This window comes from Cryptomeria japonica, chromosome 7 (genome assembly GCF_030272615.1).
Source record: "Cryptomeria japonica chromosome 7, Sugi_1.0, whole genome shotgun sequence".
Lineage (NCBI taxonomy): Eukaryota > Viridiplantae > Streptophyta > Pinopsida > Cupressales > Cupressaceae > Cryptomeria > Cryptomeria japonica.
Window position 1 is genome coordinate 336,573,279 of NC_081411.1, and position 26,267 is coordinate 336,599,545.

The 26,267-nt window shown below is 35.9% G+C and overlaps 1 pseudogene; it reads left to right on the forward strand.

Moving 5' to 3' along the window:
* The first annotated feature begins 1,689 nt into the window (after positions 1 to 1,689).
* On the forward strand, positions 1,690 to 16,791 carry LOC131856745 (glucan endo-1,3-beta-glucosidase-like; annotated as a pseudogene).
* Positions 16,792 to 26,267: the final 9,476 nt, after the last annotated feature.

Below are 26,267 nucleotides of genomic sequence, written 5' to 3' on the forward strand. Positions count from 1 at the left end.
GGAACATATAAATATAAAAAATAGGAAGTAGAACAACCAGATGAGGATAAACATAAGGAGAAAGTAGAGGAAAAAGAAGAATTTTTTAACGTGAAACTACTATTTAGATATTTATTGGGATTCTTCTCACCATTGTATATATGTACACATTTATAATTAAGTAAATAAAAGAAGGAAATAATTATGAAGGCAATTCTATTTTTCATCCTAACAGCACTATAAAACTTTATGGAGATAATTAGAAAAAAATATAAAGGAACTAGCAACAATATTGAAATAGAAAAGAGAAGAGATAGCCAAAATTAAACAAGATGTGTCTTTCCAGACATTTAGTGCCATGATAGAAACACCTTGTTGGTGAGGTAGCCACCACAGTTCAAAACCTCATTGCACCACTGAGAGTGCAAGTCTTTGTGTCGTCGCTACTCCGTTGGGCTCACAAGTTTGAATAAGTGAAGTGTGGGGATGAGGTCCCTTGATTTTGACCTCACTATTTCATAGCTCTCCAAGTCAAAATCATTTCATGTGGACCCGAAGAGCATGTCATGCAAGTGTGACCAGTCACATTAAAAATTTTACTAGACATAAGAAGAAAAAATAAAATAAAGAGGATGTAAGAAATCAAACATTAGATTCAATAGTAGCAAAGTTGTCACCAACTTAGAAAGAAATGCTATAGAAAAAATTAAAATAGGAGATTGTGGAAGAAACTCAAACGAATAATAATGCTTTTGTGGAGAAAGAAGAAAAAGAATAAACATAGAAAGAAAATTAATAAAAGTTGAAGAATGAAGAAAATGATGGGAAACAAATCCTTATAAATCAATCAATCCACAAATTAAGTGACTTGAAGATCATCAAAGAAGACATTAATATTTTTTATTAATTGATAGTTCTCTTCAATTCATTAATAGATGCGAGGTTGCAATAAGATGTCAAATTATTTGATGAATAAGAATCTCAACGACTATGTTTTTTTAATATTTTTATTTAAAAGTTTAAATTTAAAAATAAATATGTATTTTGAATAGATAATTTTTAATATATAATTGCTTAGCAAATACAAAGACTAATTAAAATATGTTGCAATGTTAATTATTATAATATAAATAGTAATAAACTTACTTCTTGAAGTAGCTCTTAAACTCTTAAAGAAATGAAATAGTTTGAATAATAAAAATAATCTTCACTTGAGGTATTCATCCAACTCATTATATAAGACAAAGAACAACATAATTTATAATCTATTAATATTACTCACTCTATTCGAAAATCAAAGATTTAATAACATCTTTATACTCTAACGAATTATATATATAATTAACCTTTGATTGTTGAATTTATGACAAATCTCAAGAATAATATAGAAATAAAATTATATTTGAATAAAGAAATTGATCACTTCTTTTCACACTAGGAGATATATGAAATTAATAAATACTTATGGAAATAGAGACTCTTAGGATGAAAATAATAAACTTTATCAATTACGATATCAATTAGTTATGAGAAAGAAAAATCGCTTATCAAATTTTTTCTTCTATTATTAATGGAAAAAAAGACATCTAGTCTATCTAACCCTCCAAATACACATTTGACCATCCTTAGATCGAGAATTTAGGGTTCTAGCAGAAGCTGACGGGTAATAAACGAAGTGGTTGATTTTACTCGACTTGACTGACTTCAGAAATGTCAGTTTTTCTCTTTTTAATTACGGAGGGAAATAAAGATTGCTATGCTTTGGCTCTGCTCATCGTCGATCGTTTCATTCTACATAGCCCGTGCAGGTGAGGTTCACTCTTATTGAGACGCTCAATTGCATAGAGGAAAGAAATTGGAATTGCTTATCTTCTTCAGTTGCTTAAATTTTCATTATTGTTGCAGCCAAGTTATATTTTTAGGGTATATAAAGTTCTATGCAAATGTTGTCAATTTATTATAAGGAAAGAAGTATAATATTTCAATCAATTTTTCATTGGATGAATATTTTTAATTTAAATTCAGAAAATCTGTTAGGTTGTGGTCTTATACATCGTGGTTTTCTAAAATATGAAAATTTTCAGAGTATTTTAATGCAGGTAGTTTAATGAATTTTGGGTTAGCCTAAGACTTGAAGTTCCAAAGTTGGTAGTTCTTTTAGTTTTTTCAACAACAGTATTGCCAAATGATTTTGCTTATTTTTGTAAGAAGATGGCCGTTGAATAAGAAAGTATCCTTAAAATTGTTCTCATAATCTAAATTTAACTGCAAAATCTCCCAAACTAGTTCTTTTTAAGGAATAATTGAGAGCTTGGTTTAATCTTATTATATGTTTTTGATTAGATAAAAAAGGGAAATTAGGGTTCTATTCTTGTTACGAAATCACTAGCAATGGGTGATGAAGCTGTGCATGAAAGTTTCCTTTGTTTCTTACTGCGCTGTCCTGTTGAGATGTATGTTGACGACAAGGATAATGTGAGTTTCCAGACAAGTCCTGTGACACCGGGAAGAAAGTGTAATAAGCCTGTAGTTGGGTTTGAGGTTGACATATAAGCTATAGATGCTACGATGTAGTAATTGATGCTGAAGATGCAGACATTGGAGAAAATTTGGCAGCAGATTTGTATAGTTATAAGAAAAACATTGGTACGGGGATTATGGAACTTACTAGTGGATATACAATGCCTCTATTGGAAGATGATAGACTGGTTAGGGTAGTGTGAAGGGTGAGGGGATACAAGGCTTTAAATTTCAAGGGTTAGGTGAGGCAGTGGGACCAATGATTCACTCAATGGTTGCAGTTTTGATTAATGGAGTTTATACTAGGGCTTGTAATCACCAATCGACAGATCCATCTACAATGAGAGTGGTCCATTGGATAATTTTCACAATTGCTCTAATGTTTTTGGTAGTGTTATGCGTGTTTTGTAATATTATCTGGTGGCTACTACTGGTTGCCAATTTAGTCTTATAGTTTAGAGCTATGTTATATTTTTTATTAAATAAAAACGAAAGTTAGGATCATAAAGGTAAATTGGGATCCTATTTCTGTTACAGAAACAGTCAGAGACAATAGCAAACAAAATTATTTAGAAGGAATAATGGAGAGCACAGAGGAAAAACAAACAGTTATAATGCCAACTTAAACAAACACAAAAGAGACATTCCTTGAAAACTTAAAGACATTTTCTTATATTTTAATATCAATAGTTTATAAAAATGAACTGTTAATAAAACCCCATATATTAAATTTAAAAAATTTAGATTCTAGTGAAAGTAATTTGTAGTCTTTTCATTTTTATGTCCAGCAGATGGTGAAAAGATAGGAGTATGCTACGGAATGCTTTCAGACAGTTTGCCTTCTCATGATGAGGTGGTGAATCTGATGCAGTCAAACAACATAGGAAAGGTGAGAATATACATGGCAGAGCAGACCGTTCTAAAGGCCCTGAAGAATTCTGGAATCGAAGTTCTTGTGGGAGTTGGCAACGCTGAGCTTCAGACGATTGCAGATGACCAGGATGCAGCGAACGGATGGGTGAGTGACAACATTAAACCATTCTATCCTTCTGTCAACATCAAATACATTGCAGTGGGAAATGAGGTTTTTGCAAGTAGAACACGGCGTGTGCACAAAGATGGTGGTCAGAAAAGTGGACACTACCCAAAAAAATTTGGAAAAACAGGTAGCGCATACGCGGTCTGAAATTTCAAATTCCTACATACGTGCTTAGGTTTGTTCTTCCCAAGCCTAGAAAAGGTAGCGCGCACGTGCTAAGTTTCGGAAACTGAGTGCGTACGCGCTACGCCTAGGAAAATTAGCGCGTATGTGCTGCTTATAGAAAAATGAGCGCATACACACTAATAATCCTAGTAAAACCGCGTACGTGGTGCCTGATGAAAAAAGTTTTTAAAAAAACTGGGTCCTCATTTACCCGAAAAGCGCATTTTTTACTTTGTTTTTTTCCAATTTTCTAACCTAAACCACGAACGGGGTGCGAATTTGTCCTCCAGGCTATGGATCAAGGTTAGTTTTTGGTTATTTTTGTCTTTCTTTCTGGTTTATGCAATTTGTTTTACATTTTGAATTTAATTTCATTAATTTTGATTAGGTTTTTTCATTTTTTGTTTCAAAAACCAGATTCTTCTAATCCAGAACAAGAACAACCAAATGCACCTCCTAAAAACCCACAAGAACAACCAAATGCACCTCCTGATAACACACAAGAACAACCCCCAATTCCTCCTTTTGACCGCACAGCTGAAACACAGGAAGAATTAATTAATCAATTAGGGCAAAATACATCCAAAATCAATAGACTGATTGTAAAATTGAAAACTTCTTAACTTGACCATCATCAATCCCTCGCCACTAGCCTAGAAACATTAGCTAGTGGTGCCATAGTTGTTTCCATAGAAATTACCAAATGGGGAAGCTTTAGGGATAGGTGTCATCAATTCTATGCCAATGGGCTATCATACGATGGAGTTAAAAACAAAAATATTTCTAAACAACAAATATGTTCCCTTTTTGTTGACCCCAAAACTGGTCAGTCATTACCTCCTAATGCAAAGAGGTTTCCCATACATTGGTGTACTAATGTGCAGATGAAGAATCTTTTTTGGTAGAGGTGGTGGATGGTCTTTGATTATCCACCTTGTAATAATTATGAGGTGCCATTATATTTTTTGAGAAAAATATATTGTGAGTTTGTGCTCAATGTCCGCCCAAATTATTTTGACATGAGAGAGTTTCATGGTAGAGGTGGTGGCTTTGCCCAAGATAGACCTAGAGCCTGTAGGCGATTAGCCGTGGAGAGTCGCCGCCGCCTAGCACCCAAACCCAAGGTGCATTAGGTTGTCCCATTAGAGCTGAAAGAGTCGATGGAGCTACAGACTCTTCATGCGGCCACAGCATTGGCTAGTGCCATCATCCAGCATGGGACATCATTAGCACACCCTATTGTATTGGATGATGAGCCGTTAGAGGGCAACAAAGAGCCCATCAAGCATATGTGTGTCAATTTCTCGGGGATATGCTCGGGGATAGATGATGCAGCCAGTGCAGATGGATACTTATATAATCTATGCACGATTTGTGATTGTAGATGTCAGGCTCACACACTTGAGGATGTCGTGCTAACAGATGAGTTGATGGACATGGTGTTTGCCCATGAGCCACAGACACAGGTGTGCTGATTTGAATTCATAACGTTTTATTTATCATTCACTTTAATTTTGTAATTACATAAATGAATTTTCATTTATACATTGATTTAAATTGAGACAAATAATATGCATTTCAAGATGCAGCAGTGGTATCCCATACACCTCCCCCAGTTACCATAGCTGCAACTTCGATGCCTGAGGTATAAATTTTGTAACATGTTAAAATAGAATAGTACACTTTGAATTAAAAAAAATACAAGATATACTAACTATCTTTAATGCTTGGTCCAATTTCTGGTTTGTAGGTGTTGACAGGGGATGGAATGTCCCAGATTGATGACATCACGCTCTTGGCGATCGATTTTGGCCTACAAGGCTATACGGTATGATATTTTGTACAACTCTTTTATATATTGTTTTGATGGAATATGCAAGTCATTTCATTTTAGATTTTTAAAATTATGTTTAATTTATTATTTGTACTAATATCTCATGTTAATTTTGTGTTTTTAGGGCACCCCCTCCGCGTCTAGGGCTCGTCCTAAGAAAAAGAATTCCTCGAAGATGCCAAAACGTGTGAAGAAGGTAATTGAACACATTTTTAGTTGTACAATTGTTTGAAAATGTTGAAATCAAGTATTAGTTGGGGTTTGTAGATTGATTAGTGTTTTTTGTCTATTTTACATGTATAGTGGCCATTGAGCTTTGTGGATATGTTGAATGCACCCGATTCACCCATGGATCGAGAGGGCAGAGGTATGTATCTCTACTTAATTTTCTTGATTTCATGATTATATGCACGCATACATGTGAATTTGTGATATATTATAATTTCTTATAATTTTTTCATACAAGAAATTTCCATACCTATTTCGTCCATGGCGAACCCTCCTCCTTGCACTGGAGAAGCACATTAGGATCCCGTACACTTTTGTTTGATATGTAAAATTAATTGTTTTCAACCTTCAATACTTATCATTATATTAATTGTATTTAATCTTTGTACATTTTTTGTATAGCTAATAGCGTTAGTTTCTACATCGATGGTGAGCCATCCTCAGTCCACTGGTGAAGTGTCTTAGGCACAGGTATGTCATTGTTCTCTATATTATAGCTTTTAAGTGTTTTTGATATATTTATGTTAGTACATTTTATTAATTGTACATTTAATCTACAATAGACTCCTTCGCGGTACGGCCATAACGTGGATCAATTTAAGTATGTCTTCAAGAAAACACCTAAGAGTGACAAGGAGAGGAGAGCGAAGACATTAGCTCCTGGATCAGTCGATGAGGTAATATACATTTCAATTGCAAAGGAATTAAAGTTAAATGCATAGTTATAATGTTAATTGTGAACTATTTTCTACAAAAAAATTCTAACTTGGCTTTTGAATTGTGGTTTTGCAGCCATCTACAGAGCCGCATACTGTGCCAAAGAGGCTTGATTTTGATGATCCACCAGAAGTTTAGGATCATATAGTGTTAGTTTTGGTCATAGAATGACCAATACATGTAGATATATTCTACATTTTTATTGTATATCGATTTGGACATGGCATATGCCACATTTTTGTAATACTTGTATTGACTTGGCAGACATGCCTTTTTTAATATATATAAATATCGATATTCGATCCAATAAATGTGTAATGAGTTTATTATTTTGTATTCCTTGTATTTTGTGGTTATCCTTTTATAAATTTAAATGAATATTTGCATATGTAATCAACAATATGAATATAAACAACAAAATTTGGCAAAATAAAGCATGGCAATTGTGGAATATGATTTGATAAAATTTCTAAAATGTTGAATTAACCCTACAAAACTCCTTGTATTCAGTTCATTATTGTGTATTCGTTGTATTTGGTGGCTGCTCTTTTATAAATTTAAATTAATATTTGCGTATGTAATTAACAATATGAATATAAACAACAAAAATCAATAATATGAATTTAAACAACAATGTGTTTGGTGCGAGAGCACCCTCACACTCGCAATTGTCAAATTTTGTTCCTCGTGTGCACAAACTGACATCGCGAGCATGTCCGGGTGGGAATGTTTATGCTAGGAATACCCCTTTCGTGCATCCCAAAGCACTAGAACGTCGAGAGTCATACCCTACCGGTGTGATCTCTCAAGTGCCTTGAGTCCAAAAAATTGTCAAAATTTGATGGACCGTTTCTTCCAATCCATGACACATACGGTCAATCTGTTTGATCCCATGGGGTTGCATGAGGCTCCTCTACAATGGCCTATCTTGGTTTTCGACAACTCGGAGCCATTTTCAATTAGTAGCATTTTTTTGCCTGCTCAAAAAACTGTCAGTTGCTTGTAAGGAAAAGTTGCAAGATTGGCTAGAATTGATTATGTTCCTTGTGTGCACAAACCAACATCGTGAGCGCATCTGGGTGGGCATGTTTACGCTAGGCATGCCCTTGTCATGCATCCCAAAGCACCAGAACGTCGAGAGTCATACCCCACCGGTGCGATCTCTCAAGTGCCCCGAGTCTAAAAAATTATCAAATTTTGACAGACTGTTTCTTCCAATCCACGACACATACAATCAATCTATTTGATCCTATGGGGTCGCATGAGGCTCCTCTACAATGGCCTATCTCAGTTTTCAATGACTCGGAGCCATTTTCAATTAGTAGCATTTTTTCGCCTGCTTAAAAAACCGTAAGTTGCTTGCAAGGAAAAGTTGCAAGATTGGCTAGAATTGATTATGTTCCTCGTGTGCACAAACTGACATCATGAGCATGTCCAGGTGGGAATGTTTACACTAGGAATGCCCCTGTCGTGCATCCCAAAGCACCAGAACGTCGAGAGTCATACCCTACCGGTGCGATCTCTCAAGTGCCCTGAGTCCAAAAAATTGTCAAAATTTGATGGACTATTTCTTCCAATCCATAACACATACAGTCGATCTGTTTGACCCTATGGGGTCCCATGAGGCTCCTCTACAATGGCCTATATTGGCTTTCGACGACTCAGAGCCATTTTCAATTAGTAGCATTTTTTTGCCTGCTCAAAAAACTGTCAGTTGCTTGCAAGGAAAAGTTGCAAGATTGGCTAGAATTGATTTTGTTCCTCGTATGCACAAACAGATGTCGTGAGCACATCTGGGTGGGCATGTTTATGCTAGGCATGCCCCTGTCATGCATCCCAAAGCACCAGAACGTCAAGAGTATACCCTATTGGTGCGATCTCTCAAGTGCCCTGAGTCCAAAAAATTATCAAAATTTGACAGACTGTTTCTTCCAATCCACAACACATATAGTAGATCTCTTTGATCCCGTGGGGTCATGTGAGGCTCCTCTACAATGGCCTATCTTGGTTTTCAATGAATCAGAGCCATTTTCAATTAGTAGCATTTTTTTGCCTGCTCAAAAAACTGTCAGTTGCTTGCAAGGAAAAGTTGCAAGATTGGCTAGAATTGATTCTATTCCTTGTGTACACAAACAGAAATTGTGAGCGCATCTAGGTGGGTATGTTTATGCTAGGCATGCCCCTGTCGTCCATCCCAAAGCACTAGAATTTCGAGAGTCATACCCTACCGGTGCAATCTCTCAAGTGCCCTGAGTCCAAAAAATGGTCAAAATTTGACAGATTGTTTCTTCCAATCCATGACACATACGGTCGATCTGTTTGATCCCGTAGGGTCGCGTGAGGCTCCTTTACAATGGCCTATCTCGGTTTTTGATGACTCGGAGCCATTTTCAATTAGTAGCATTTTTTCACCTACTTAAAAAACCATCAGTTGCTTGCAAGGAAAAGTTGCATGATTGGCTAAAATTGATTCTGTTCCTCGTGTGCACAAACAGACATCGTGTGACATATTATTCAAAAATTTGCCTCTAAATATGGTCAAATCAGCTCTTGGCTATTTGATTATACAAAAAATTGTCTTACAAATAATCTCATGGGCTTTTATACAAAATTTGGCATTACAATATATGCGATTCATCTCATCGCCATTTTAATCTACAAATCATCTCATGGGATTTTATACAAAATTTGGCATTACAATATGTGTGATTCAGCTCATCGCCATTTTAATATACAAAATTTGGCATGTACATATGTACAAATCAGCTCATTTCCACTTAAATATACAAAATTATGCCCCTAAACATGTAAAAATCAACTCATGGGCATTTATATATACAAAAAATGAATATAGATTTATACAAAATTCTCAAAATCATTCTACTCTGAACTGTAGAATCAATCAAGTGAGCCTTTAGGATTGGCTCTAACCCGTATTGTGTCAAGTATTGCCTCATGGTCAGATTCATGAACTTTCCATAAAATCTTGTTATGAGGTCTACCATGATACTTCATCAAATGAATATTTGTTGCAACAACAAGGTTAGAGAAATGAAGAATATGTCTGTGTGTTTCAAAGTCCTCGAACAACCAAACATCAGAATTCTTGATAGGGTATCTCCGAAGCCATGTTCCTGTCACGACAACAGACCCTATTGGGTACTCAATACCCTCTCCGTCAATGATTGTGGTTGTCAATTTTCTTTTAGGCTCAACACAACAGCACAAATAGTAATCTGTTCCTTCTTCATTGTTCTCTTCTGCAACAACTACATACACATGACCTACATTTTATAAAGTGTTAATTAATACCAAAAATAAAGTATGATGTACAACAAAATGAACCAAAAAGAATACTAGCAAAAAAATTAACTCAAAAAATCACCTGAATCCACTAGGTCGGATACATGGTCAAAATCCACTAATGTCTCAATCTGGCTCAATTGTAGTGCTTTGAGAATTTGATATGAATCAATGGGAACCAATGGTCTACAAGAACATTTGTCAACCCACTCTTCTGATTCACATTCTTCCCACAAACAATACATGCATGAAGAGCAAAAACATACCATCTGTCTCGTATAAATTACTAGTGAACTTGAATTTGAACTCATAAATGAGTGCATGTCACTCGATCTCACAACTGTACAACAATCTAGATAGTTTTCAATGTTAGATTCAGTAATCAACCAAAAATATCTACGAACCAATGACGTACCTAGATTACCTAGACCCATTGTAGACTTACACCATCGCACAATTGTTTCTGCATCTACCAACTCAGCACCACCTTCGTACTTCAATTCTTCCCTGGCTAGGGCTCTTTTCACGCATGCTCGTGCACCATCGTGCTCTCCCTTACCATGTCCAGCCTCAGTGAAATTCCAAAAATGTTGTACACCACTTGTCACATGCATCCTTGTCAGCCAATAAAACATCCTTGCATTCTTAAATTGTGCAGTGCAATTATCTGACCATATTAAGTGTCAGTTGTATCATTTGTTCCTTTCCCTTAAACTATCATAATAAACTTTAAAGCATCCTTGTACAAACTCTGATGAATGAGTACGATCATCACTTATGTAGAAGTGATACTCTCTTACAACCTTTCTATCCTCCTCTGTGCTATCATCTACATGCATGAATGCTATGTGTACAAAAATAGAAACTTGTGTAGAGTGATAATACATGGATTGCACTTCATTTTGAGGTTGTAGTGTATAATTTTCAGTGAAATCAATGATAGAGACAATGGTGCCAAGAGGAAATGTGTCCTTACACAACTTGAATTGCTCATCTAACCATCGAGCTCCATGTGTATGCATTATGTACTCATAAACTAGTTTCTCTTGAAACATTTTCATCAATTGAGCTACACATATATCATTTTTCACTAGCTCGCATCTCTTCAAATCTTTTCCATCTTTAACTCCATATGTGACTATCTTGTATTTTCCAAAAGAAACTAGTTTCGTACCAATTTCATGTGTGCTCTCTAAATGTATGCATCTTGGTAAACGTTGCAAACCACCACATATAGCACAAGAACCTTCCAAACAAGGCATCTTATAATAAATGCAACCATCATGTCTATTACATAACACACTTGAAATAAATTCTCTTGCCGACTTAGGAGGTGCTTGTATATTACATTCCTGCAAAACATCATTAGTGTGCAAAGTAGAACAAATATGATGAAAAATTTCATAATGCATGGAAAATTCAATATGCATCCTACAATAACATGTGGTGCGTACATGATTAATCTTAATATAAAAAGGTTTTGCCATTTCAAAAAATCTTTGAGAAATTTTTATTTGAGGAAACTTTTGAAGGAATCTTTCATAAAATTTAGTTTGAGTCATATCCAAATAGTTTTTCGCATGTGGCTCACGATTTTTAGACCCAATTCACATTCTAACAACATCTCTTTGGTTGGGCGATACTTTTGTGTTGTCATGCCAAAAAATTTCAATTAATGTTTTTAGTGCATCTACAACAACCTTGTCTTTGTGTGGTAGTCTACCCGAGAATACCCAAAGAGAATTATTGTTAGGTTCCTCTATTTGTTCTCGCCTCTTTAATGCTTTACTTAATGTTGTTCTACTAACGTTCAATGACTTACTTGTTTTGCTTATCAAACGATTTTTTTTTATTTTCTTGCTCATTATGGTTGATGTAATGACACGTCGAGTAGCATTAGAATCTTTACTACATGATTTTGAACCTATAGATTGATATGCATCAAATAGATTTATGACAATAGTTCTTTCACTGTTACTTTCAGATGATCTTAGGCCTAGAATTTTCATTGTCTCTCTAAAATTCAAATTTTTAATCATTTGAACAATTAATTGACATCTTGCGGTTTGATTTAAGTTTTTAAAAGAGTTTTGCTATATTCTTTTAACTATTCTCCTACAAGTTCATTCATTCATTTTATTGGCCATTGACTTCAATATATTCTCATCAATGTCAATTAGATATTTTGATTTCCTACGAATGATTCTAGGAGGTGTTAACATCGGTGCATTATGTACATTCAATTCATCAAGTAGAGAAGGTGTAATATGTTCATCATTTAATTGATTATTCAATGCGGTATCTTCTTCAATTGTATTAGGTTCAAACGGTAAATTATCAAATGTTTCTTCTTCAATTGCATTAGGTTCAAACGGTAAATTATCAAATGTTTCTTCTTCAATTGCATTAGGTGCATTATATTCATTTGGTAAATCAAATTGAGATGTTGAGGTTGACATACCTTCTTCTCCCATTGTTCTTATGTCACGCAATTTCTTCATACACTGCCTTTGTCTTTCCTTTTGAGCCTCTCATTGTTCCATCGTTCCTCGCTTGTTCTTTCCCATGGTTGAGATCGATTGACCTAAATAGAATCATATTACATATATATGTAAAGAAAAGTTCAAAAATAAATAAATAACCATAAGTATGCATCTTATCACTATTTTTTGGAATCAAACTATTAAACAATCACAATTTAATCATTTGAAACCATGCAAAAACAAAAAACTAATAAAAACAACAATTCAATCATTTGAAATCATGCAAAAAACAAAAAATTCACTTACTTTTATGTATACAACAGTGATAGAAGTGCAGACAGAGTTCCAATGGGGCCTTCAACGACCTCAAAAACTTCTTTTGAGGCCGTTGAGGCTCTTGGGCAACTAAAACTATGTCTATAAACCACGTGCGCGCTACATTGATAACCGCATACGCGCTGCTAGGCCATAAAATGTTGGCAAGCCCAACGGTAATTTAGGTTGATAAGTAGCGCGTACGTGATAATAAGCCTAAAAATTTTATCCCAAGGTATTGAATAATGGGAATAGTACCCCATACGTTCTTATGAGTAATAAGTACCGTGTACGTGCTACTAAGCCTTTAAAAAGTTATGGAAGGGGTATGGAGGAAGGGAGAGGGAGAGAGGGAGAGAAGAGGGGGGGAAGGGAGACAGAGGGAGAGGGAGAGAGAGGGAGAGAAGAGGGGGGAAGGGAGACAGAGGGAGAGGAGAGGGGAGAGGGAGACAGAGGGGGGGAAGGGAGACAGAGGGAGAGGGAGACAGAGGGAGAGAAGAGGGGGGAAGGGAGACAGAGGGAGAGGAGAGGGGAGAGGGAGAGAGAGGGAGAGGAGAGGGAGAGAGGGAGAGAACATGGGGGAAAGGGAGAGGTATAGAGAGGGAGAGGGGAGAGGGAGAGAGAGGGGAGAGGGAGAGAAGAGGGGGGGAAGGGAGATAGAGGGAGAGGAGAGGGGAGAGGGAGACAGAGGGAGAGAAGAGGGGGGGAAGGGAGACAGAGGGGGGGAAGGGAGACAGAGGGAGAGGAGAGGGGAGAGGGAGACAGAGGGAGAGAACATGGGGGGAAGGGAGAGGTAGACAGAGCGAGAGAGGGAGAGGGAGAGAGGGGAGAGGGAGAGAGAGGGAGAGAAGGGGGGGGAAGGGAGAGAGAGGGAGAGGAGAGGGGAGAAGGAGAGAGAGGGAGAGATGGAGAGGAGAGGGGAGAGGGAGAGAAGAGGGGGGGAAGGGAGACAGAGGGAGAGGACAGGGGAGAGGGAGAGAGAGTGATAGATGGAGAGAAGAGGGGGGGAAGGGAGAGAGAGGGAGAGGAGAGGGGAGATGGAGGGAGAGGGAGAGATGGAGAGGAGAGGGGAGAGGGAGAGAGAGGGAGAGAAGAGAGGGGAGGGAGAGAGAGGGAGAGAGAGGGAGAGAGGGAGAGAACATGGGGGGAAGGGAGAGGTAGAGGGAGGGAGAGAGGGAGAGAAGAGGGGAGAGAGAAAGAGGGAGGGAGAGAGGGCAGAGGGAGAGAGATAGAGAGAGGGAGAGAGAGTGGGGGAAGGGAGACAAAGGGAGAGGAGAGAGGAGAGGGAGAGAGAGGGAGAGGGAGAGAACATGGGGAGAGGGGAGAGGGAGAGAGAGGGAGAGGAGAGGGAGAGAGGGAGAGAACATGGGGGGAAGGGAGAGGTAGAGAGAGTGAGAGAGGGAGAGGAGAGGAGAGGGGAGAGGGAGAGAGAGGGAGAGAACATGGGGGGAAGGGAGAGGTAGAGGGAGGGAGAGAGGGAGAGAAGAGTGGAGAGAGAGAGAGAGAGGGAGGGAGGGAGGGAGAGGGAGACAGAGGGAGAGAAGAGGGGGGAAGGGAGACAGAGGGAGAGGAGAGGGGAGAGGGAGAGAGAGAGAGAGAGGGAGAGATAGAGGGGAGAGAGAGGGAGATAACATGGGGGGAAGGGAGAGGTAGAGGGAGGGAGTGAGGGAGAGAAGAGGGGGGAGGGAAGGTAGAGAGAGGGAGAGAGGAAAGGAGGGAGAGAGAGAGAGAGGAGAGAGGGAGAGAGGGAGAGGAGAGGAGAGAGGGAGAGGAGAGGGGAGAGAGAGAGAGAGGGGAGGGGAGAGAGAGGGAGAGGGAGAGGGGAGAGCGGAGGGGACAGAGAGAGAGAGAGGAGAGGAGAGAGGGAGAGAGAGGGAGAGAGGGAGAGAACATGGGGGGAAGGGAGAGGTAGAGGGAGGGAGAGAGGGGGAGAAGAGGGGGAGGGAAGGTAGAGAGAGGGAGAGAGGGAAGGAGAGAGAGAGAGAGAGAGAGAGAGAGAGAGAGAGAAGAGGGGGGTGGGAAAGAGAGAGAGAGGGAGGGGAGAGGGGAGAGAGAGAGAGGGAGAGAGAGGGAGAGAACATGGGGGAAGGGAGAGGTAGAGGGAGGGAGAGAATACATGATAAAAATCAAAGAGGAAGTTGCAGATAAGAAATAAATTCACTTACTTCTATAGAAGTGCAGACACAGTTGCAGTGGGGTATGGAGGGAGAGAAGAAGAGAAAGAGGGATGGGGTATGGAGGAAGGGAGAGAGAGAGAGAGAGAGAGAGAGAGAGAGAGAGAGAGAGAGAGAGAGAGCTTGTATGCGTTTGAGAGGGAGAGACGATACATTTACATGTATATATATATGTTTAATATATTATATGTATATAAACATAATATATATACAATGTCATATTATACACATATTATATATACAATGTCATATTATACATATATTATATATTACATATATTATATGAATATACACATATTATACATAGAATATCATATTATACAATAGTGCGTACGCGCTGTGTATAGTAAAGATAGCGTGTACGCGCTGTTTAAACCATAAGTACCTCGTACGCGTTTTTTACTTTTTAGGCTTGGAAATAGGCCTGGATGACAAAGCTATGGATTGGAAGTTTGATTTCCCTCCATTTCTCTCATTTTTGACGTGTTTTATTTTATCAACTTGGTTTATCAACTTTGTCATCATCAGGTTTACACTTCATAAAGTGGGTATTTCTAAAATTGCCACCATATTTTCACCCATCTTCTAAGCTTTCTAACCATATAATTTTTTTTCAATTTGAACAACAATAACATATTATTATTGAATTTCTTTTACCAGTGTCTCCATAGTTCTCATAGACATAGGTGCACCAGTTTTTAAATAACTTTTGATATACTTATCTAAATTTTAAAAACTTTATATATTATTGTAGTGCACTTGATTATTTACAATTTAAAAAAATAAAATTGTATTTTTGATTTGTTTAGTGCAACTTATGCTTTGTGCACGAATAGGTACCGAATTTTCAGGATGTGTTCGATTGGAAAAATCATTAAAAAAAAATATTCAACAAAAAATTACAAAAAAATACACATCTTCTAGTGCTCACTCTTAACTATCTTTCTGCCAAAGGATTTGTCAAAATACTAAATCTAACCATGAGTTTTTTGATGCGCACGTCAAACACTATGTTATGTTTTTTAGAAAAAAACAGGGTCAGTTTTTTATGCGCGAAAGATTTGACCCCCTTAATCTTATCCAATTTTGAAAAAGTTTAGTAGTTTGGAAACTAGATTCAGAGTACTACAATATTTGTTCTTTAATTATCTTTATATCTTGAGTGGATGACTTTCAAATTTTGCCTCTAAGTTCAGGTTCACCTGATTTCAGAAAAAAAAAAGTGTCCACTTATACCCCTTTTTTACCACCATCTTTGTGCACTTACCCAACACTCATTTCGTATCTCCTCCCTGCAATGGAAAACACTCAGAGGGCATTGAGGAACGCCGATCTGCAGAAAAACATCAAGGTCTCTACACAACACGCAATGTCCGTGTTGAACAACTCATTTCCTCAGTCATGAGTGCTATCCTTAAGTTTCTATGAGATAATGGCTCCCCTTTCATGGCCCACGTCTATCCACACTTCAGCTCCAAACACTATGTAGGCTCAATTTCTGCAGACTATGCTTTGTTTAGATCGACAAGTACTGTGGTGAGTCTGGTGATTGATGGCAGTCTCATGTATAATAACTTGTTCGACGCTTTGGTCGACACTTTTATAGCTGCTATAGACAAGCTGGGACATTCCAATATTCCAATTGTAATAACTGAAAGCGGGTGGCCTTCTGCAGGCAATGCGGTGGCTACAGTGGACAATGCCCGAACTTACAACAACAATCTCATCAAGCATGTTCTGTCCAATGCCGGAACACCAAAGAGACCGGGGACGACAATTGAGACATATATTTTTGCACTGTTCAATGAGAATCAGAAGGCTGGAGGTGAGCAGGAGCGCCATTTTGGTCTGTTTGAAACCAATAAAACTCCTGTCTACCCTGTGGTCTTCCAACCTGAAAGCTACAGGGGTTTGAAAGTTGTGTATATATATCTAACAGTTGTCTACAATGTTTTTTTAAAACTAAAATTGTTACAAGCACCTCCAAAACAGAGGAGAAACAGGGCACTGCTAGTGCACAATTTATTATATTAATTTACATTGAAAACAAAAAAAATAGTTACAAATTCATACCACAATCTAACTCTAATTTTCAGTTGATGATTGGTTCGTTCTTTGTGTCTTAATAGAAAGCCAACTTGCTTTTTACAGTTGAATATCACATCTAAAAATGTGTTTTTAAGGGAGCTTCTAATAACTCGAGATTTTTAACTACACGTCATTTTAAAATGTGGAAAAAATTAGACAATTTTAGTTATTTTTAACATTTCTTAAAATTGGTTAGAATAAAATATAAATGAAGAGGATATATAAAAGAGGTAAGAACATTATATTACTATTCTTCTTTAATGTTTACATGTATGATATAAGTAGTCTATCTAGTTGGTTTCTATCATGTTTATAATGAATATATCTCATTACTAAAATAATTATTCAAATAAACAACCCGAGCTTAAACAGGATCTTATATTTAATGGACATCAATTTTAAATGTTTGGTTTTTACATGAAATAGAGAAATTTTCAAAATGCAATGCACATCCACTATCAAATATAGCTAGTTCATTTTGATATATGTGGTCTTATGCAATTTTTTTTTTAAGTCATTATATTTCATTACTTTTATTGATGATTATTCATGATAGTGTTTGTTTTAAATTTTTTGAAGGCCAAAATAATCAAGCCTTTGATATACGAGCAACAAGTTTAAAGCCCTCATGGAAAATGAAAACTATGATAAAACAAAATTCTTAAGAACCAATCATGGAAGGTAATTTTGTTCAAGAGATATTATGGATTATTGTGATCTTAATGGTATCTAAAGATAACTCACCGTTTCTTACATACCTCACAAAAATGTCATTGTTGAAAGGAGGAATCCTACATTGGTGGAAATGGTAAGGGTTATATTACAAACCAAGAGATTGAGCAATTTCTTTTTGGGCTTATGTAGTTGCTATAGTAGTGTATATTCTCAAATAAAGGTTCACTAATGCACTTGCGATGACTCCTTTTGAAGCCTAGTGTGAGATAAAGAATGGTGTTGATATGTTCATGTAGTTGGTCAAAAGAGATAAATTTAGATCCAAAAAGTGAATCATACATTTTTGTTTGGTTTAGTGAATAAAGTAAGGACCACATGTTCTATAATCCTCTCACTAATAGTATTTTTGTGTCAATAGATGTTATCTTTTGATGAAGGGAGAGGTAAGGTTGTAAAATCCTCTTACTAATAGTATGGTTGTGTCAAGGAACGTGATATTTATGCAAGCAGAGTTTATGGAGATCAAAATAGCCATGTTGAGAAGTCGATTTTTTTTTTAATGATAGTGTCAATAATGATGATATTATTAATAAAAATCCTACTAATTTTTTAGTTTCTAGCACTACAAGTCCACAAAGTAGCACCTCTTTTAATTCTAGTGCAAGTCAACTTCAATTTAAAGTTCTACAAGATAGATAAGAATTTGAAGTGATGTTTACAAGAGGAGTAGAAGTCAATCCTATGAAGACAATTTGAGAGGTGAGATATTAAAATCTACTTTATTTTTAGAAGATAATGTTGAACAATCATGGTTTGAAGATACATGTACTAATTAGGTTCGAATGAAAGAAATGCAATTAGAGGTAGTTTCTACTAATAGGAATGATATTAAAAAAAATTAAAATATTCCACATGAGAAGAAAAATATTAGTACAAAGTGGATTTACAAGACTAAGTACAACATTGATAGGAGCGTTGAAAGATGTAAGGCATAGTTAGCTATAAAAAGCTTCATACAAAGGTATGTAATAGATTATGAAGATATATTTACATCAATAGAAAGATAAAAAACTATTAGAATAATGGTTTTAATAACAATTCAAAAAGAAGTAGAGCATACATCACATGCATGTGAAAGGTATCTTCATAAATGGGTAGTTAGAAAAAGAATTCTATGTCCAACAACCATAGGGTTTTGACATGCAAATTAAATAATAGTAACACCAAGTATACAACCTAAAGAAGGAATTATATGGCCTGAAGAGAGCACCAAGAGATGGTATACTAGGATTGATGGATAATTTTAGTATAATGAATTCAAGAGAAGCAAGAGTGGGCTTACTCTTTACTATAATAAATGAAGTAATGATATCCTTATTGTAAGTTTCTATGTTATCTTTTTTTGTATATTGGTAGTAGTTTTAAGATGAGGGATGACTTTAAAATTGTGTGCAATGCTTTTGCATTTGACTGTGTGATTTTTTTGCATCAACGTTTCAGATCACACTCTGTGAGTGCGATCTGAAATGTTGATGCAAAAAAATCACATAATCAAATCCAGAAGAATTACACATAGACTAATGGATTGTGTAAATCTACTAACATTGAATTTAAAATTGTTAATGATGAATAAATTTGAAATGAAAGCTCTGAGTCTCATGCAATAATTTCTAGGAATGGAGGTACATCATAGTGTAGATATAATTTCTATTAATCAAATAAAGCATCCAAAAGATAATGTTAAAAAAATTGGTATCATTAAAATTTTAAAGATAATGTTAAAATTCATTTTTAGATGAAAATTGATGAAAAAATATGATTGCACGCATATTACACAAACCCTCCTTACTAGTCAACCACAAGGAAATAGTAGGGATTTTTTGACATTACCAAATTTGGTAGACAAGGTATAAACTTGTGAAAACATGGTAAATCACACGTGATTAAGTATAATGGAGGTTTAGTGACAATTTGGCCAAGATGCTATCTCTTGTTAACCTCCATCGAGGTATGTTCAGACCTATTTAGCTAGTTGAAGTTTATGACTAGTACATATATCACTCAACAAATGTCAAGGGTATCTATGCATATATATCATAGTCAAAGCACATAAAATTCCTTGATCAAGGTCAAATTGATAAGTAGAATTAGTCACAGAACCATACATGTATAATTAATTGAAATAATAAGCACATAATAACTAGACTGAATAATACTATAACTATATCAAGGGGTGCACCATGTGGATGCTAATATAAAAGAATGGTGGTATACATAATTCAATATAACCTACAATATCAATAATGGATTAAAATAATTATGATTGAATGCAAATGTGGGAGGCATGACATCCTCCCCCTAGGGACAAGCTTACTTCTAGAAGCCTATACAAAAGATAGGGATAAATATCTCTCAATTTTGCCACATCCTCCCAAGTAGCTGAATTATCATCATTTAGGTCCCATTAGACCCTTATCTTCTCTATGTCTTGACGCCTAAGAGTTTTCCTCTAATGATTAAGTGTGTTAGGACTATAAAAATTTGATTTATCTAGGGCTTTGTTTTACCTTTTAAGATAAATTAAAACCCTAGCTATGTGGTACCCTTAGCTTGCGTTGTTGGCTTGTGATACCCAGTCGTAGGTCCTATTAGTTACATTTAAGGGTATCATGCTCATTAAGTTGACTGGCCCCAAGTGTCAGCATTTTGAGTTGAGCCCAGTCAAATTGTCCTAAGTGACTTATGCCCAATATTTTGCTATACTTTTAGCACATGACCCCTCATACCTTTTATGTATCCTAGTAATTCATAAAATATCCACATGCAAGATAAGTCATTTGAGTGATCCTCTCATCATTAAGACACACGCCTATCATCGGTGGTTTTTCAGGTTCTAGTGATCCAACAATGAGGTTGTTCAACTATATGGTCTGGGTGGTAAAATGTTTATCAACGAAGCTTCAAATATTGTTGAGTGCTCGATTGAGCCCCAACGATCCAATGACAAGATAGTGTGATCACATCTATAAGAGAAAGCATAAAGGTAGAACCTATGCCCATCATTGGGTGCTCTTTCGAGACCCAACAACCTAAAGATCAAAGGTTAAAATAGGGAATAGTTCAAGAATGTGGGTCCACATATCATTGAAGCTTAGAAGCATTGTTGAAGTGGTTTTTATCTCCCAATGATAGAGTGGGAGACTAAAGTGGCGGGCCTGACTATGAAGGTGATGCGGAAATAATAACATGTGGGTTCAACTCCGGTATGTCATTGAGACCTTTTCTTGGCCTCAACAATCTAGCAATAAAAAATTGTAGTAGTGGTGATGCACATGGTGGCACATGCAAGTGATGAACTAGAAACTAAAGTGTATTTCTTGAAATTGGCTGGCCATTAGAACATCTAGTGGTTTCCAATGACCTAGTGATGTTATGATCATCTTCAAGGGTCTATCAGTGGAGCATATGGATATCGTTGGGTTCCTTTCAATGTCCCAACAATCCAAAAATGATAAGTAAAAGTCAAGTTGGTCGATGTGGAAGTCCATGCGGTAAATGTGGCAAGCAACAAATACATCATTGGGAGTCTGCTCATCATGGAAGCATTGTTCAAGCCTCAACAATCCAATGACACCATCTTAATGGAAATTAAAAGTTGTCTCATCACTATGACATGTATGCATCGTTGGGTTCCCTCTTTAGGCCCAACGACCCAGTGGCATTAATGAACAAATGAGATTAGCTTAAAATGGGAAGCCAAATGGATATTTACAGGTTTCACATCTTGCATACCGAATCTTATGAGGGTCTTCTCGACATATTTCTACTATGATAACCAAATACTACCATGTTCCCTGTCTCTATGTATGTCTATGCCCAAATTTTTTTTTGTTGCTCCTAGATCCTTCATATAAAATGTCATACCCAAGCAAGCCTTTAACTAATTGATTTAAGCCATTCTTTTACTTGTTACAAGCATATCATCAACATATAACACCAAGATAATGAATAACTCATTTTTCAAAATTTGAAAGTAAAGACAATGGTCATACTCACTTCTTACAATGTTTTGGTTCACCATGAAGGAATCAAAATTCTTGTACCATTTTTTGGTGACTACTTTAGGTCATACTATGAATTCTTGAGTTTGCAAACAAATTTTATATTGTGATCTTGAAAAAACCCTTTGGGTTGTTCCGTATACATATCCTATCGTCCAAATCTCCATGTAAAAATACTATTTTAATATCTAGTTGCTCTAAATCAAGGTCAAGTAATACAACTAATAATAATACAACTTGAATAGAAACAAGCTTAACAATTGGTGAAAAAAACTCATGAAAATCAATACCCTCTTTCTGAGAATTTTCTTTTTCTACCAACCTTGCTTTGTACATCACAATCTTATCATCAACACCCTTCTTCAGTTTGTAGACCCACTTGCAACCAATAGCTTTCCTACCTTTTGGAAGTTCTAACAAGTCCCATATCTTATTCTTCTCCAAGACATCCATTTCTTCTTTCAGTGTTATTTTCCATTTAGCATTTTTAGTGCCATTAACTGCTTCCTGATAACAACTTGGTTCCCCATCATTAGAAATCAAAGCAACTGATGAAATTAAATCATCATACCTTTTAGGAAGATTTATGTCTCGTGTAGATGTCCTTAGAGATGGTTATGGTGTTTCCACATTTTCTTGTATGTCTTCTAAATCTACACCTTCTTCTTTAGAAGTCCTTTCCTACTCCATCTGTTTTGGAGATGGATGAGTCTCCAACTAAACTTGTTGATATTATGGTACTTGTTCCTGTTCCAAATCATTTTATACAAAGTGATTTTGTTAGAGAAGATTCATCAAATACTACATCTATGCTAACGATGATTTTGTGGGCAGTAGGATCCCACAATTATATCCCTTAACACCATCACTATAACCAATAAAGGAGCATTTATTGGATTTAGGTTCTAATTTAGAATGTCGATCCTTAGAAATAAGAGCATAAGCATCACAACAACAAAAACAATTAGATTTGAATAATCACATGAATGGCTTGTCCATACCTCTTCAAGAATCTTACAATCTATTGTAACTAATGGTGACCAATTTACCAGATAACATGTTGTATTAACTGATTCTACCCACAACTCTTGCTGCAATGTGGCATTAGTGAGCATTCTCCTTGCTCTTTCTAGAAGAGTCTTATTCATGCATTCAACAACACCATTTTGTTGAGGAGTGTAAACTGTAATTTTATGCCTTACAATCCTATCTTTCTTGCAATAATTTTCAAACTCCAAAGATGCGAACTCACCTCCATTACTTGTTCATAAATACTTGATTGATTTGCCAATACTCTTTCCAACCAAAACTCTAAATTGCTTGAATACACCAAACACATCATCTTTTCTTTTAATAAAATAGACCCATACTTTTCTAGACAAGTCATCTATAAATCTCGCAAAATATGATGCTCCTCCAAAAGAAACTATAGGGGATGGAACCCAAACATTTGAATGGACATAGTATAAAACACCTTTACTTGTATGACTACCCGATTTAAACTTATGTCTACATTTCTTCCCAAAGACACAATGCTTGAAAAAATTCAAAATCAAAGATTTAAAACTTGGAAGTGACTTACAGTTTACTAGTACCTTTAGCCCTTTATCTCTCATATGATCCAATAGTTGATGCCATAAATGAGTAGATTCATTTGCTTCCTTAGATACTATCGTTTCCTCATTTACCTCAGTACACCACTATAGCCTATGAAGGTTTCTGACTTTTGTAGCTTTCATGACCACTAAAATGCCATTGGACACTTTAAGTACTCTACCTTAACAAGAGAATTTATAACCACCATAATTCAAAACACCCAAGGAAATTGAATTCCTTTTTAGTTTTGGTACACGTCTAACCTTTGTTAATGTCTTTACACCACCATGAAACATCTTGATTCTAATACTCCCAATTCCAATAGTCTTAAAATAAGAATTATTTCTCATAAGAACAACACCTCCATCAATATGTTGATAAGTGAAAAATCAACTCCTATGTGGAGACATGTGAATGTAAGCACCAGAATCCAAAATCCATTCATCTTGATGTCGTAAGATATTACAAACAGATAACACTTCACCAACCATACCAGAACTAGTCTTAACAAATTTCTCTTCCTTTTTGGATCCATCATTCTCCTCTTTCCTTTTCCAACATTATTTCTTGAGACACCCTAATTTATTGCAATACCAACATTTTATAGTACCCTTTTTACCTCTTGACTTGGATCTGAATTTACCTCTCGAATGCTCCGCCTTTTCTATGGATCGACCTCTAGTCACCATTGCTTCTAATGTGGAGGTTTCTACATTAGACTTCCTCTGCACCTCTTCAAAAAACAAAGCTCCCATAGCAAAATCAAATTCAAGAGATTCAGTTGTACTAAAGCTAATAGAAGTGACTAAGTGATTCCATGTTTGGGCAAAGAAGATAGCAGTGTGACTGCCTTGTCTTCATCTTTGATTTTTACATCCATACTTCCCAACTAACAAGTAAGAGTATTCAAAACATTTAAATGCTTGATAATTTTCATACCTTCATTCGCAAACTATGCAATTGCCTCTTCAAGTAGATTCGGTTTGTCAAGGATTTTGCCATGTAAAGAACCTCCATTCTACTCCATAAACTTGTTGTTATATCTTCTCCAACAATATTAAAGAGAAGCTCATCTGCCAAACACAACCAAATTGTGCTTAGATCTCTCATATCTAGATCTTCCTAGTTCTCATCGGACATATCTCAATCCTTGTTGCACTAACAAATCTCGTTTCTTGAGCTTCCATAGCTCAAAGTTATTTTTTTTATTAAATTTCTTCACCTTAAACCTACCATTGGAATCCTTTGCCATTTGATGTTGGAAAAATTAACACCAAATTCTAACACAACCACTACAAAAATAATTTCTCTGATACCGCTTGTTGTGCAAGTGAAAGAAAAAACCCCAGATAATTAAATATTGCAAACAGTTTAGATGCAAAGAAATATTGAAGAAAAGAAATGAACATCAAAACAACACACAAGACACAAATTTACATGGTAAAACCTTGACAAAATACCAACAAAACATCCATAGGGCAAGGTATTAGTATTCTTATTTCTCGGGAGAAAATAATTACAAACTCCATAGCTGCTCTTCTTTTTGTAGTCTAAATTTGCAAATACAACAACAACAATTACTTACATTTTCCTTCATAGGAAACATAGATATATACAAAAATTATTCTAAATGCAACCACCACCAACATAGAAATATCCCGCTCAACTCCTTAAAAGAAAGTAGGAACTTTCTCACAAAGAAAAAAATAAAAAAAAAGTAAGAACTTTCTCACAAAGAATAAGTGCTATTCTAAAGGTGAGAAGAAATTAGGAATTTCTCATTTCTTTTATTTCATGTTTCTAATTGTTATTGTCTAGCAATCACTAGTGAAACAATCAAATTCTTGTGCAATTAATATGAAACATGACCAACATAGTCAACTACACCAAAATGTACAAAATAATGGTGTAGAAAGAAATAATTAAGCAAATGAAAAATGTGTAAATTCACAATGTCCCATAAGATATTCAAATCCAAATTTTTAGGATGTGACATAAAACCCCTAGAAGAACCCATACACCCATAATAAGAGGATGAAGTGGTGAGATATCATGCCAAATACAATGCCCTAAACTTAGTCATCCACTAGGACCATGGCTTTTACATGATACAATGAGTATCAAAGAAATGGACACCCTATATGGCCACAATTGGAGGATGAAATTGGAGAGTGTCACATTTAATACAATACCTTAGATTCAGCCATCCATCAAGACATATATTTTGAGTAGTATTATAATACAAGAAATGGGCAGAGGAGGAGAATGCACAAGGAAAAAAAGCCAAAATTGTGGACTGTAAACGATTTCCTTATGGTTTGTAGAGAAGCTTTTTAGAATTATGTGATTGATTATTTAATCTCCAAAACTATTGATTATGTGATCTTGTATGAAGGATTAAGACAAAGTATATTCTAATTGATTTTATTGATAATATATTGGTTCAGATTTAGAGGTTAGTTTTCTTAGGAAAATGGATTACACTTATCACCTATTAGGTGTGTTTTTCATATTATTTTTGGTTTAGAACTGAATAATTTTAGTTACTACACTACTCTTCTTATAGGCTAATATTGGAATGTGGAGATATTTTCTATCAAGGATGATTATAATAAACGATAGCTATCTCTTTAAAATGTAAACCAATTGTAATCGTTAATATATGAAGTTTGATTGCTTATTTTACTTGTGTTTATGGTGAAAATGGATACAGCAATAACAATATTGAAAGACTAAATGGATTCAACCACAAAACCCTAGCCTAACAACAACAAAGATCCACCATAACATATGAAGATTACCTAAGACAATGCAAATCAAATAAAATCAAAAAGATTATACCATCACATGTCCAATAGGGTTTGAATATCCATTCTTCCTATCTCCATTGATCTTGCTTGATATATTTGCTCTCAGATTTTATGTGTGCACAAGAGCTCAACAAAGAACGGAATGTGGTTGCAAGTAGGATCACATATGAAAAGTGTAGTGTAGTCAATTGATCAAGTAGTTAGGATGCATAGATTGATTGATTAGGGTTGATAATGAAGGAAGCATCTCCTTATATAGAAGACACTATAACAAATGGAG